Raw genomic sequence first — 16,284 nt, 5'->3', positions numbered from 1 at the left:
TGCAGTTCCAAAATGCATCCCACCCATATGTCCATCCATCCATCCATCCATCCATCCATCCATCCATCCATCCATCCATTCAGCCTTTCTAACCATCCATCTATTCATCCATATCTTTTTTATCCAGTTTGTGTTTGTGGGAAGCTGGAACATATCACAGTAAAGAAAGGTGCACAACAGATGAACCACTGCTTGAAAGTGCGACTGTGTGTTGTTGAACACATACAGACACAGCTACACACACACACACACACACATACCTCTGGGGCAGTATGCTCATCACCACTATTCACTTACATCCATGTCTTTGTGATGTGGTAGAAACACAGAGCCCCAAGCAAAAAACTCATGCAAACCCAGGGAGCACATACAGATTTGACACAGAATGTACTCCATCAGAGAACCAGACCTGAAATGCACTGAACTACTGCTCTGTGCTCTGGATATAAGCCAGTCCTGCCTTATTCAGGGTATTTAGGCTCTTCCCACTGTATGACATACATTCTAATCCCGTCACCTGTAAGCTATTGTCACAATGACACTCTGCAACATGCGTAATAATGTGATAACTCACTTTATAATTAGCAGCTTTAAACGCTGCTGAGACCTCAGCTTTAGAACTCAGACAAGATGTCCAATGTATCCAACAAAGGTGAGACCTCTTAGTGGCAAACTTAAACAGTAACAGTTAGTGGTGCCAAGTAGCAAGAATTTGTGCAGGGTATGATTAAGGTAGATAGTGGTAGTAATAATAATAACAAAGCTGGCATAAGAATTGAATCATACTAGTACTACTACTTAATGAGTTCATCAGAGAGTTAAACCAGTGCTTGACAATGGGTAGGACATGTCAGGATATATTCATAGCAATTTATTATTTGTTTATTTTTGGATCATGTCCATCCCACTCACTTTATGGCCTGTTTTCATGTGAACCCCCAGGTGGTATCATTTATAATGAATTATGGCAATTTTACAAGGATACCAGATGATGGGAAATATGAAATATGACTCACTGTCACCATGTTGCTGTGTGTGTGTGTGTGTGTGTGTGTGTGTGTGTGTGTGTGTGTGTGTGTGTGTGTGTGTGTGTGTGTGTGTGCTTGCCTAAAGCTGTATATATGTTGATTTTGATACATTTCATTGCTGTCCTTAGTCAACGAGTGTCATGTGATCATTAACATCCACCTGAACTACCACTGTCTCAGACAGATGGGACCTCATTTTAACAGCTGACCTGAAGGATAGCGCCTCGGGACTACGGTATCCTTGTAACGGTGTTTTGTAGTATCAGCACTGAAGCATGAATTCAAGCAGAACTGAACTCAAAGCCTTATGAGTTTTTCATTGTCAGAAATTAGTAGACTTCCTATTAAACCAGTGATTCTAAAATGGGCAGGAATGTTTCACTAGCACAAGTGCTAATTTCACTCTAAATGGAGAGGATGTCAGAAGAGAGTTCTACAGCAGGGAAACAAATACCTTGGAGGCTTTGTCTGAAGAGGTATTGAGTTTGGCTTTCTGGACATGTCCTACCAACTGTCTGGAGGACTGGACACTTGTAGTAGGTATGTATCCACCTTGTCATGATGCCAGTAAGGTGTCTGCATGAGTCCAGCTGTAACAGACTGAAAGCCATTCAGAGCTGCTGGTTCTAGAAACTGTGGCTGCAATTTAAGGTAGGTTCGTTTAGGAGGAAAATCACTGCAGTGGTGGGCATAGCTACTGAGGCCTAAAGCCAAGCTGGCTGCACAGTGATTTGACCCCACTGGCTTAGAGAGGTGGTCAGCACTGAGCTGTACATTAAGTAGTAGATGAGGCTATATTTAATGTTAAGGTTGAGGTGATGTTTGAGACAGAAGATACTGATCTAGCATTCACTGGATTATTGTTTCCAGCTGAGACTTATGACAAGAACAGTAATTGTTTTGCTTGAGATTGAAGCACAAGTGCTTGAAGTCTGGAATGAGTTTGCTCTACTTACAGTTCCTGGTTTAGCTTAGCTGCAGATGTGTACGGTATTGTCCACTGGTAGATAGATTTTAGGATGTTTGTTAAACAATATTCAGAATAGTAAGTGGGATCACAGAGCTAATGAGCAATGGGGAATGACAGCAATGGACTGCTCAGGCTTCACATATAGTGCTCCATGAGTTGTTGATTAGGTACATCGTGTAGAACTGGGTTTGAGTCCGTCACCTTTCAACTGCATGCCATATGAGTTTAAGCAAGTTGTTAACTCAACAGTCAGGGGTTACCCATTAAAAGGCATACGTGGACACAGCTAGCATTATTAGATTAAAAAGAATAAAGCAAAGTGAAAACAAATAGGGACATTACATCTTGTACTGGACAGCTGAAAATGCCAAACTGCTTAAATGTATCTGCTTCACAAGCACAAAGTAACATCTGGCAGTTAACTAAGAACCTTCTCCTCATACCCTTTTGGTATCACTCTTCTTAAGGTCATTTTGTTTTCTGGCTGTGGCACCATAATTCCTATGACCACCCCTTAACTGTGTGGATAAAGACCTCTGCTGTAGAGGTGAGTGACCGATAGGAGCTTCAGGTTAACTCTTGTACTGATAACCTCATGCATAATTTGCTTTCTTCACTTGAAACATACCATGTGGTAAAACAGTGTTTGAATGTACCCACATCCACTTCTGTAGTCAGTCATCTAGTGAACTGCTGATGCAAACACCACCAGTGAGAACATGCAGAGACAGGGGCTCATGCAGTGGGTCAACAGTGCAGATGTGACTCTGTAAACAAACATAACCTTCCCAAACAGGGTGCAAAGTGTCCAGATAAGTTAAGTCAGTGATGGATTATTGTAGATAATAATTCATCAGGGCTGACATTTACTTTTTGACACCTCTTGGTTGTCATACTATATCTATTACTGTGGATCTATGATAATAAATGTTACCTTAAGTACTACATGGACTGCAGATCAGGCTGAAACAGTAAATTGACAGGGCACATTCCTGTCAGAAAGTGAGCACATGAGCTGGGTAAATTAATCTCTGAACTCACTGATTGCTGCTTTATTTACTTGTCGCATCACGGCTCAGAAGTGGCTGAGTGTTTATTAGCTTGTAATTTTGACCATTAAATATCTAATAGATAAGATAACAGCTTAAAACCTGTTTACACATATTATGATTGCTGTTATATAAAGACCATTATACTATAATTACTGTCACGTCTAAGTATGTTACAGTTGCATATTTTAGCTGTGCATAACTGGGACATGACAGTTAAATTAAAGGTTGTAAATCACACACCTGTCTAACTAGTCATGTAAAAAATATGTATCAAGCAGAAAAAAAAACATCTAAACCTGCTGAAAATTACCAGGTGTTTACATATATATATATATATATATATATATATATATATATATATGTATAAAATCAGTTGTACCCATTCATTTGAAGTTGACTTGAATATTAGATTTGTAAAATCATAATTTGTTAAACTATGAAAAATAAATAAATATCCCCACATCTGTAAGACAGCAGGGACAGCTGCTATATACCTAATGTAATGGCATTTACTTCCTGTTATGGTAAGGGATGTTTTTCCAAACTTCTGAAGCTGCTTTCCTCCTGGCCAACGGCAGAATAACCAGCTTATTTATTTCCATTTTATAACATGAAAGAGCAGTTGGTCATGCAAGTTGCAACCCATTTTTAAGCACAACTCTGTAATCAAAAAGAAAATATATATATAAAGATCTATAAAATAAAAGAGCCAAGTACCATACAATTTCAGAAGTTATCCATCCAGTAATTATAGGGGAATATTTTTGTTAACATTAATATCTCGAAATTTAACAGATAAACATGGAGGCTTTGCTTTGTGTTTCTGCTGTCATACCTAAAAGAATAAAAAAAGCACTTCAATTAAGTCAAGCATGCAATCAGAGGGAATATTTATGCTTGAAATCATGAAGTAAATCATATAATTAGGGCACCTTTTCAAAGGTCATTACAAGGTCATTACAAGAATGATACTGAATTCAGTGTGAATGGCAACATAATTACTGTTACACAGCTCTGATGGCAGAGTAGTGGGGAGAAACAAATACTAAGTATCCTACCTGGGACCCAGCACCAGGACTTTGGCCATAGTGCATTGTGGGTAAATGATACAGGCAGTATATTTATGGGCAGTGAAGTGGATTTTACAAAAATTGGTGTAGAAGTTCATGTGCAAGCTGAGGATAGAACTGTTCAAATACTTGTAGGCAAAGGTACACATGTTTAAGACAGTGATCCAGGTTAGTCAATTTTTTTCTATCCATTCTATTTTTTCACCACATATTCAGCCTGATTCTGTTCACCCCCCCACTATCACTACTGTAGTCACCCCTACATCACCCCATAATGATTGCCCCCCCCCACAACATTACTGTGGCAGGAACAGCAAGCCTATCATTATGCTGTGGTAGAATGTGGGTGCCACTATCTACATGGGGCACACAGGCATTATGATGTGGCAGAATGTGGGTGCTACTGTCTACATAGGGCATACAGGCATTATGCTGTGGCAGAATGTGGGTGCTACTGTCTACATAGGGCATACAGACATTATGCTGTGACAGAATGTGGGTGCTACTGTCTACATAGGGCATACAGGCATTATGCTGTGGCAGAATGTGGGTGCTACTATCTACATCAGGCACACAGACATTATGCTGTGACATTGTGTGGGTGCCACTATCTACATGAGTCACACAGGCATTATGCTGTGGCAGAATGTGAGTGCTACTATCTGCGTGGGACATATAGGTGCTTACTGTATTAACCATAGTCCCTGGTCAACTGCCTGTATGCACTAAGCCCAAGCAGCTGGTAATATGTGCATTCCCACATGTGTGTTCCTTAAACACTGTTGGAAGCCAGTCAAGGAAAAGTAGATGAACCCAGAAAAACAGTCTGACATTCATGCTTCAGGTGGCACTCATACTCAAACTCATCCACCAAGTACTGGAATATCTTTTTACAGTTTGGACCCCACTGCCCAATATCTGTTATATTCCCTTCAACCTCCATGACAAGACAGGGAGGAGACACATAAAGCCTACTTAATGGGGGGGAATTGCAATTCTCTCATCAGTAGTGGGTGATGTGGCTGAGTTATCTGAGGGTCTCCTTTGGCATAAGATTAGTAAGAACACATGAACCTTTTGAAACAGTTTGGGGGGGTACCTGTCCTGCAGTGCCAGTGGTGCAAAAGATAGCACCTCACCTTTGGTGCTAGAGGACTGGAAGGCTATGAGTTCTATTCCCAGTACAGGTGACTGGATTGCTAACATTGCAGTGCAGTATGGGGAGGGGGTGTGCAGCACTCCTGTGTGTGTCTTCCTTCAGGAGAAATGTTAAAAAACGAGGTCTCATCTGCTTAAGTTTGAGATAGCTCAGGTGGATCTAAAAGATTCTATGGCATTCTTGAAAAGACTAAAGTAAATTTCCTGATGCCCTGGCCAAATTTTCCCTGAAAGTTTAAATACCACCTAGGGTCTGCCCTGAAATGAGGCCAATAGCCTAATGGGACTAACCATGCCAACAAAGGATAAATAAATAAAAGCTATGTCTATATACAATGCGTTGCTATAACAGGGCCACAAATATAGCCAGTGATCTGACACACCCTGCCTATGGTCTGTTAACAAGCTTGACATCTGGCAGATGATACCAGAGCATGCGCTGTAAAACAACCAGGTTCAGGAACGGTTTCTTCCCACAGGTGATTAGGTTCTTGAACTCTGGAAGCAATTTCAGGAATGTTAGTCACTGACAAGTTCTTGTGTCGGTCAAACTATTATGGTGGAATAGAAATCAACAAATGTAAAATAAATAAATAAATAAATTATGAGATGCTCACTCATAGTTATCTGTTTACAATTTCAATCAAGTGCAATATTTATCTGCTAGCTATTCTAACAAATCCGAAAATAAGAATGAAATAAGTAAATGTCCAATAATGAATCACTCCGCTGCTAAGAACTGTAGACATAGTAATTTGTAGTAGTATGTAGCAAAATAAGTATAACTTAAAGTTAATGCTATATATGTTGCATGTGCTATGTGTAATTTGTATGGGTGTAACTGTAATCTCAGTACTGAGCCTGGTGCACGCAATTTCATTTAGGCTACCCTTGTGGAGTCTAAATGACAATAAAGTTCACTTTTGAACCTATAATATCCTGAACATACTATTATAAACATAATGGAGACTGAGGTGAAACCAAAGGGAAGGGCCACAACTGATAATGTTTGGCTCCCATTCAAAAATGAGTTGTGATATGCAGGTACACAATCTGCTCCAGATAAGCAAAGAATGAGCAGCTCAAGTGCGACCGTGTGGAAAATGCTTTGGGAATGAACAAACTCAAGCTGCATAAATCCAAAATGGACGTTGAGTTCCTTGTCTACTTTGCTTCTAATAAGAATCTGGAATAATATCTGACTTATTGCTGGTCTAATAGGATATTTTTGGAGGACCTTTTGCAGTGATAAACTGGAGGTGAAAAGAAAGGGGTTGTATATTCTTGTGTCCTTATCTCCATGATTCATGGCTTTTTTAGTGATGTGATCTGCCCTAGGGTTGACCATTACCTCCCTGGAAATGCTGGGAACCCTAGTCTCTGGGCCACTGACTATGTAAGGATGTATCAGAAGAGCTTAGATGGTTTCCAGCTTTCCCTTGTTGTCATGGCTACAGGTTACTAGAACCAAGGATGGCAGTGGTTAAACTGCATTCTGGCAAATTAATGTTGTAGAAGATGGAAACATATATCCACAACTATGAGGATGTGGCCCATTTCGTTCATGCTTTTTACATAATCATCAATCTCAGGTTCCAATTACAAGGGACCCTCGAGAGAGGTAACCTTGGTATCCTCAGAGAATGTGGTGAGACACAGGTAAGAATGCTGTTATGTAGATGTATCAGATCCAGCCATTTTGCAGACCCCATCATGCATTTTAGACAATAAAGACCATGAAACTAGTGGTAAAAACTTGTAACTTAACATATTCCTTAAAAGAGTTGTCAGTTACTCCACCTTCCATGTGTTGAACCTCATCTGACAGCCCCTGCTGAAAGCAGAGCATACAGATGTTGATGAAATAGTTGAGCCATTAAATAAACTACCCATAATTTCATCAGTCAGATGGACAGTGGGATGATAAGAGATAGTGTTTTTCCTTAGTACCACAGCAGAGACCTTTTAGTCAAGCTTTGAGGTCTCCACCCAAATGAAACACTTTATATGAGGAGAGAACACCCAGTCAGCCTTATTTAGAACTGGGTCAACAGTATTTGTGTTTTTCTTTATTTATTGTTTGTTAACTGTGTGAGTGGACAGGTACAAGTACCTTTCCAGTCACTACCAGGGCCACTTGGCAATCGCGTCAAAAAACACAAATATTAAGTAATAAACAGATACAATTATTAGTACACATTACAGGAAATAGGAGTGGTTGACTTGGTACAACTATAAAATAAAATGACACAGTTTAAAGACTTCACTGCTATTATTAAGGCAGTAGAATATTTACAGGATAGAATAATACAGCAAATGTATGACATTCTTTCAGAAACTGGTCAAATATTCTTTAGATTCTGTAAAATATCCTACAAGGCAGTAGGCCACCCTGAATAACTGGTGAGTGTCATTTTTTGTAGCATAAACGTTTAGATCCCAAATTTGAGTGGGCTGTCTAATTCGAGAGTCTCACACCCCTGTACTGATGTAAGTGCTGATGAATTCATTCCCTTGTGAAAGTTCAAAATGACAGTTAAATTCGATCATAGAAATGCTACATCCTTGACGAAAAGTATTAGCCAAGAAATGTATCATGATGGAAAAGGAGCTTATTATGGATATAAGCCTTGATTAGCTGCACCCTACAAAACTTTAATTTGTTTTCACAGATTTTCCTAGTAGCTGTTTTTTACAGGCCATGAAGATTTGGACCATCCACACCAAGTAATTTGGGTGAAGTGGAGAAGCCTTATAGTTAGTTTTAGGGAACAAAAGTCTTGGCAAGGCTTTCCAGATGGGTTAAATAACAGACCTTTGAGAAGTCTGAGGTCAAGCTACTTCTGTAAGAAGTGAGGCCAAAGCAGGGTGAACCAAACCTATCTGGGTTAAAAGGGGACCGTGGGAATGACATACTTGCTCTGTTTTTCATCATTTTAAGGGAAATGGTGGAAGTGCACAGAGAAGACCCAAAGGCCACTTCTGGAGGACAGCATCTCAGGATGTGTACCCCTCTTGGGGGGGGTGGGTCGGGAAAGAAGAGCTACAGTATTTTGTGCTGTTAAGGGAAGCAAAAAAGTCATAGCAAGGCTTTCTACAGTGGCAAAAAGATGCATTCACCACTAATTTACTTATGGGACACTCATAGGGCATCAATAAACATCCACTGAGCCTGTCCACCAATGAACCGGCCAGACCAGGAATGGACATTGTTATGAGGAACTAGTGACTTGACATGGCCCTTTTTTGGTATCTCAAACCATTCCAAGTGGATGGCAGTCGCACCCTGAGGAAGAAGCTTCTGGATGGACTGCAGTATAAGGAGAACTGACCTCAGCTATTGGACATTGATGTTTGCAATGAGGTCTCTTGTTCTCACCAAGTCCCCTGGACCATGTGCCCTTAACAATGTCCAACTTTACCCCAGGGCTAAGCATACATTGTGACCATCACTGTAAGGTGGGGGAATAAATGGATAGCCTTAAGCAACACTGGCTATAGTACAGTCACAACTGAAGATGATGGCAACAAGACATTGACAGTCGAATTACTGCTGACATATTAGGGTCTGAACTGTAATTTGATTGGATGCCAAACCTGCATGTGATACTTTGCATAGGGTATGAGGAATATTGCAACTACAGTACGTCCAAGCAATTTCATGCATAAAACTGACATGACTTGGTTGAGTATGAGAAGGTGCATGTTGTTCTTTCTGAATGAAGAATTGGTAGACAGGTTATCATGTCCATGTGGTATTCTGTAAATAGCTGTGCCTATCATGGCTCCAACTGTGACTTTGTGCCAGTCACTGAAATTTCAAATGATTCATGACTTTTGTTAGAAACTTCTTAGTAGCAGATTCTAGAAGCCAGTCATCCAGACAGGGGGAAGATTCTGACTCCCTTTCAACTTGAGCTTGGCTGCCATGGCCACCATGAATTTGGTAAACACCCTTGGGACTGTGATGAGACTAGACAGAAGGACCTTGCACTTATAATTATTGGCTCATACCCTGTGCCAAAATCTGCTGGTTGCCTTAACTATCTTTATGAGTAGGTAGGCATCCTGAAAATCTAATGAGCACACCCAGTCTCCTTTTTGCAAGCCCGTAATAATGGACTGTATCATCACCATCTGAAATGTGTACAGATTTAAATCACTGATATTCAGTACTGGTCTGAGTTCCTGTATCCTTTTGGGGACTAAAAAGAATCTGAAATAATCTCTGGAGACTTACTGGTCTGCTGAGACCTTTTGGATTTATTCTTTATCCACAGGTAGGTGAGTTTTGTATAATGCTTATCACCATTCTCAATAAATCAGTGCCTCTTTGAACATTTCAGGAAGAAGGTCAGAGACTAATTCTTATTTATCCCTTGGTGGCCAAGAAGGATACCCTTCCAGCTGTCAGGTTCTTAACAATGCTGCACAGACTCCTGGATCTAGCCAGGGAGTCTAGAGTTATTGGAGTCCCAACAGTTTTACATTAGGACTCCTGATTTAGTTCCATTAATTATTTTGGCCATTCTGGTAGAGATGAAATGGTTAAGGTTCATAGGTTCATAGGTTAGTACTAAGCTAACTGTCCTTGCAAGCCAGTGTAAGCCTAGCCAATTATCCTTTGTGAGACTGAAACCCTGCACCTTATGTTTGTAAGGCAAACACCTTAACCATTAGGCCACCCTCCTAACCCCTTGGGCAGGTTGGTAGGAAGCCTCCCATCAGGTGAACATGTATTGCTAGGTAGAGGAGTTTTATAATTTGTCCTGAATGGTACCTGATACTGTTCCAATCTGTCATTTTAGAAGTCATCCTGACTTAAGCATCTATATGATTTTGGCCTTGATTATTCTGTGGTTAAGGTCCATATGTCTGTAGGTCCTGTCCATCATGTCATGGTGACACATGACTGGTCTTCTAGCAGCTACTTTGAGAAATACTGCACCTTGCATCCATTTAGTTTTGGTCATTTTGCCTCTCAATGCTCTAATTATCCTCCCTCATTATGAGGCCAGAAAGAGAACATCACGCAGGTGGCCTTCCCCAGTTGTACTTCTTACATTCTGTAACAGTCAGTGGACAGTGGACCCGTATTTGGTAACTAAGAGTGTTCTAGCCCTTGAGTGAGCTTTGTCTGATTTATGTTCAACTTCAATCCTTAGTGGAAATTCAGTGATGTTACTCGGGGAAGGTTTTTTACATGCCCACTTCCTTTACGGCATTCATAAGGGTCTGCTTCTGTTTTATAAGGCTGAACAAGCTATACCGTAACCATCACAAAGGCCATGCAAAAGACACCTTGGCCTATCTTGCCCCCAAGGAGAAGTTAGTGGATGTCCATTTATTAGATTTTTTTCTCACCTTGTGACAATATTTATCTTTGATTTACTGGGTTACTTGTAAACCTGAGTACCATAACTGTGATTCTCAGAAGTATGTGAGTAATAATAATGATGATGATAATAATAACAGCAACAACAATAATAATAATAATAAGAAAAATAATAACAATAATAATAAGAACAATAGTAATGATAACAATAATAATAATAACAATAATAATAATAACAACAATAATAATAATAAGAAGAAGAACAATAATAACAATAATAATAAGAACAATAATAATGATAACAACAATAATAATAATAACAATAATAATAATAACAACAATAATAATAAGAACAATAATAATGATAACAATAATAATAACAATAATAACAATAATAACAATAATAAGAACAATAATAACAATAATAATAAGAACAATAACAACAATAACAATAATAATAACAATAATAATAATAAGAACAATAATAATAATAACAACAATAATAATAAGAATAATAATGATAACAATAATAATAACAATAATAACAATAATAATAAGAACAATAATAACAATAATGATAAGAACAATAATAATGATAACAATAATAATAACAATAATAATAACAATAATAATAACAACAATAATAATAACAATAATAATAATAACAATAATAAGAATAATAATGATAACAATAATAACAATAATAATAAAACAATAATAACAATAATAATAACAATAATAATTATAACAATAATAATAATAATAATAACAGTAATAATGATAATAATAACAACAATAATAATAATAAGAACAATAATAATAAGAACAATAATAACAACAGTGACAACAATAATAATAATACCCGTTTGTTAACCAGGTAGGCCCACTGGACTCGCACAATATTAAAACAAATGTAAGAAAATATATTAATTCTAAGGTTACAGTACCTGAAAGTATTCCCTGTACTCCAAGGCAGCAGAAAGCACCCCTGCACTACCAGGCTATAACTCATTCCACACCTTTTGGCCCTAGAACTTGTACCGAAGCTCCAAAGGTGATGGTGTTTCTATATTCATAAATGATGCGCACACCTAAAGACTGGTAGCTCAACATAACGCATCTGAGATACTTCAGGTGCAGCTAACATTGAGTAAGACAGCGGTTCAGGTCATAACCTGCTATAGGTCCCCAACCATGTCCCAAGACTCACACTCCACATTCCTAAGCACCCTGGAGAAAATTAGGGTACAACCTAACACTCATACTGGGTGACTTCAACTACCCCTCCATTAACTGGGAGAACTACTCATGTACCAATACATTTGCCCAAAGTTACTTGGAATTCATTAATTCCAATGCCCTGGACTAGCTCATTCTTTCCCCCACTAGAGGTAGCAACATCCTTGATCTGGTCATTACTAACATGGGCGACCATTGCTCTACACCAATAGTCAACTCCTCCCTGGTTAGATCCAACCACAAACTAATCATCTTGGATATCCACATCCCTCCCACCACCCCCGCAAAGGTAACCACCATGAAAAACTTCTCGAAAGCTAACTTTAGGCTCCTAAAGACAGAGGTGGCTGATTTCATGGCACCCATGCAAATGGAAATCAGTTGCATGACCGCCGAATCATACACCAATGCACTGTACGAACATGTACACAAATGCATGGATTTCACCATACCCAACAGAACCAAGACGCTCTCCACCAAAAACAGGAAGCCAGTCTGGTGGTCCCCTGCCATAAGCAAACTCTACAACAGAAGGAGAAAACTGATGTGGAATAAGGTGAAGCCCAAAGACTGGAAAAACTCCCTTATCAGCTTCAACAAAAATTTGAGATTCCTCATCAAATCCTCTAAAGCTAGCTACGAAAACAGAATTGCAGCAGATAGTAAAGACAACCACAAGGCCTTCTATAGTTATATAAAGAATCTCCATGGCAATACCCAGATTTGCTCTGAGCTACTGCACAATGGCACCTCTTATATCGAGCCAACAGATATAGGTTCATAGGTTGGTACTAGGCTATCTGCCCAAAGACATTTATAAGCCTAGCCAGAATGTGTTGGCTTTCGCTGCCCCCTTAGATTAGTTCCCTATGCCTCTGTCCAGCAGAGCCACTGAAGTGATCACCAAGGTAAACTTTCTGTTTTCCACCTATTCGTCAAGGCTTCTTTTGAAGAGTGTTAGCGAGGAGCTCTGCCTAATGTAGATTGGGATCTTGTTCCAAAGCATGGGAAGTCTCTGGGACAGGAATCTATTCCTCCAGCACGTCCTATTTATTGTTGTGGTGAGGTTTAGATTCCTAGAGCGTATGGCTCAAGGGGATAAGGTTTTCTTTAGGTGTAGCATGTCCATCAATTCTGGGTTGGACATGGCCTTGTATGTCAGGCAGAGATCACCTCTGAGTAGGCAGTATGCAACCGAGTACAACTGGAGTTTCTTCAGTCGAGCTGCATAGGGCATCTGTTTGAGGCCAGTGATCCTCTTGGTGAGGTAGTTCTGTGGTCTTTCCAGCTGTTGCAGGTGTCTTGTAAGGTACATCCCAAATGGGGCGTTGTACTCTATGATGGATCTGATGAGTAATGAGTATAGGGGCAAAATTACCTCTTTTGATCTGGATGCAAACCCTTTTGTGATTATGTGGGCCACGTAGAAGGATTTTCTAACCACTTTGGCAATGTGATTATCAAAGGTGAGATTACTATCTAGTTGGGTCCCCAGATCCCTTATGACGTCTTCCATATTTAGGGTACTACCACCTATGTGGTAGTTTGCGGGTACTTTGTTTTTTCCAAAGGGGATGACTATTCACTTTTTGGCATTTAGCTTGAGGCCATGATTTTGACACCAGGTATCCATCTCAGTGAGACCCTTTTGGAGGATGTCTGTGTCAGCCAGAGAGTCAATTATAGCCCCTAGTTTGCAGTCATCTGCGAACGTGGTCAGCCATAGTCCTCCTGTGCTTGCCTGTACCTCTGAGAAGTATATGCTGAACAGGAGGGGTCCTAGGACTGAGCCCTGGGGAATGCCACTTGTAACTGGTTTAGAGTCAGACCTAGCTCCTGCAACTCTCACCATGTGGGTTCTGTCCGTGAGCCAGTTGGCAACCCATCTTGTGACGTAGGGGTTTATGTTCAGGCTGGTGAGCTTGTCTATATTACCAGAATGGGGAATGGTGTCAAAGGCCTTAGCGAGGTCTAGGTAGGCTGTGTGTACCACCTTTCCCTCATCTATAGCCTTGGTAAATCTCTCAAAGGTTTAGGAGGCATGATCTTCCCTTAACAAAGCCAAACTGGGTAGGGTCCACTGTTTGGAGGTTCCCAATGTCTCTGTTAATGAGTTCCATGATGCTGCGCTCCATAGCCTTGCAGACCAAGCTAGTCAGGCTTATAGGGAGATAGTTCCCGGGGTCTGTTGTGGCTCCACCTTTATGAAGTGGAATAACCGTTGCTGTGCACCACTTTATGGGTATGCAGCCTGTGAAGAGGCTGAGTTTGAACACTGTGTTTAGGTGAGGGGTTAGTTCATCTTTGAGCTCATGTAGGACACAGCCTGGGACACCGTCCGGTCTCATTGATGCTGTGTTTTTGGCTTTGGAGAGGGCTGTTTTAACCTGAGTGTCTGTGATTTCAGAGACTCTACATTCTTCTGGTATGGTTATGGGCCCTTTTGGGGGTGAGAGGGGGGTGAAGTTTGCGCTGATCCTGTCTGCCAGGATGTTGGTGATTTCGGTCGGTTCAGTGTATTTTGTGCCATTCTGCACTAACTCTGAGCAGATCTGAGCATTGCCACTTAGGTTCTTGACATAGCTAAAGAATGCCTTGTGGTTATCTTTGGAGTCCTTGGCAATTTTTCTTTCAAAGCTCGCCTTGGATGATTTTATGAGGGATCGTAGTTTCTTGCTGATGCTGATCAGGGATGTCTTCCCTTCTTGGGATTTTACTCTTTTCTGTACTAGTTTCCTCCTTCTATTGTATAGCTTGTTTATGGCAGGAGTCCACCAGACTGGTTTCCTTTTCTTGGAGGAGTGAGTCTTGGTTTTGCTTGGGATGGCATGATCTGTGCATTCTTGTAGCTGCCCATAGAATGCATTACTAAAGGATTTTGCAGCTTGGACAGTGTTATCCTTCAGCATGGGGGCTTTGAAACTTTCCACCTCGGTCTTAAGTAACATGAAGTTTGCTTTTGAAAAGTTTTTCACATTGGTTTTCTTGTCTGGGGGTGGGGCCAGAATATGGATATCCAAAGTGATTTGTTTATGGTCAGATCTAACCAGTGAGGGGTTGACCTCTGGTGTGGAACACTGGTCGCCCATGTTGGTGATGACCAGGTCCAATATGTTGTCACCTCTGGTGGGAGTGTTGACCAGTTGAACCAGGGCGTTTGAGTTTATAAATTCTAGAAAAGTTGGGCAAGGGAGTTAGTACTTGAGTAGTTCTCCCAGTTAATGTTTGGGTAATTGAAATCACCCAATATTAGGGTGTTTGGTAGGACCTTTATGTTTCCCAGTGTTTCCAGAAACATGGAATGGAGGTCCTGGGACATAGTGGGTGATCTATAGCAAGCTACAATTTGAATTGCAGTTTTGCCCATTGTTAGTTGCACATGGAGGATCTCTGGAGCATCGTGCTGTGACACTAACCTGGAGGTGTGGGTATCCTTGATGAATATGGATACGCCCCCGCCTTTTGTATTTCGGTTTGGGTTCTGTGGCAGAAATGTATGGTATGAGTTGTAGCCTGGTAGTGCTGGGGTGCTCTCTGGAGCCTTAAACCAGGTTTCCTGTTACTGCACATATATTGATTTTCTCCTTACTGAGGAGTGTCTCGAGTGCATGCATTTTGAGGTTTAGACTTCCGGCACTGAGTAGCATTACCCTCAGTTTTTTGTTACTTGTGCTATTTACGGCGGTGGGCCTCCCCAGTGGAGATATAGAATGCATATTGTCAATATACTGGCCAACAGATTCAGTGCCAACTTTACCCCCCAAGGGACCAGTCACAATACCAGTCGATTGCCTGGCATGTAGTATTACAGCTGCGCAGGTTAAAACAGCACTGTTCAAGGCCAAGGATACAGCTTCTGTGGAACCTGATAATATCCCTGGCTGTGTTCTACATGAACTACAGAGTAAAATGGTTCCTCACCTGTGTCCCCTGTTCAATCACAGACTCACCTCAGGCTTTGTCCCTACCGAATGGCACACTGCTACAGTAATCCCTCTCCACAAAGGAGTAGCGACTACATACCCTGTGAACTATCGGCCCATTAGCCTGATGAGTCTGATATGCAAATCTATGGAATGCATCATCATGGACCTAATAAACAATGATATAGGGACTCTCCAAACTCTGGATCCCACAGAGTTTGGTTTTGTGAAGGGTAGATCATGCCTGCTCAAATTGGTTGACTTCTTTGAGTCAGTCACCAGAGCTGCGGATGAAGGCACGGTGGTTCATACAGCCTACCTTGATCTGGTCAAGGCCTTTGATACCATTCCCCACTCAGGAATCGTAGAAAAACTCACTAAGCTAGGCATCAACCCCTATATCACTAGGTGGGTTGCAAACTGGCTCATAGGTAGAACCAACAGTGTGAAAGTAGTTGACTCCAAGTCAGACTGCCGACCAGTCATGAGTGGAGTCCCACAGGGTTCGG

Source organism: Protopterus annectens, chromosome 13.part0 (genome assembly GCF_019279795.1).
Source record: "Protopterus annectens isolate FY-2018-M chromosome 13.part0, PAN1.0, whole genome shotgun sequence".
NCBI classification, from domain to species: Eukaryota; Metazoa; Chordata; order Ceratodontiformes; family Protopteridae; genus Protopterus; species Protopterus annectens.
The sequence above is the reverse complement of the archived record's forward strand: the minus strand, read 5'-3'. Positions refer to the sequence as shown.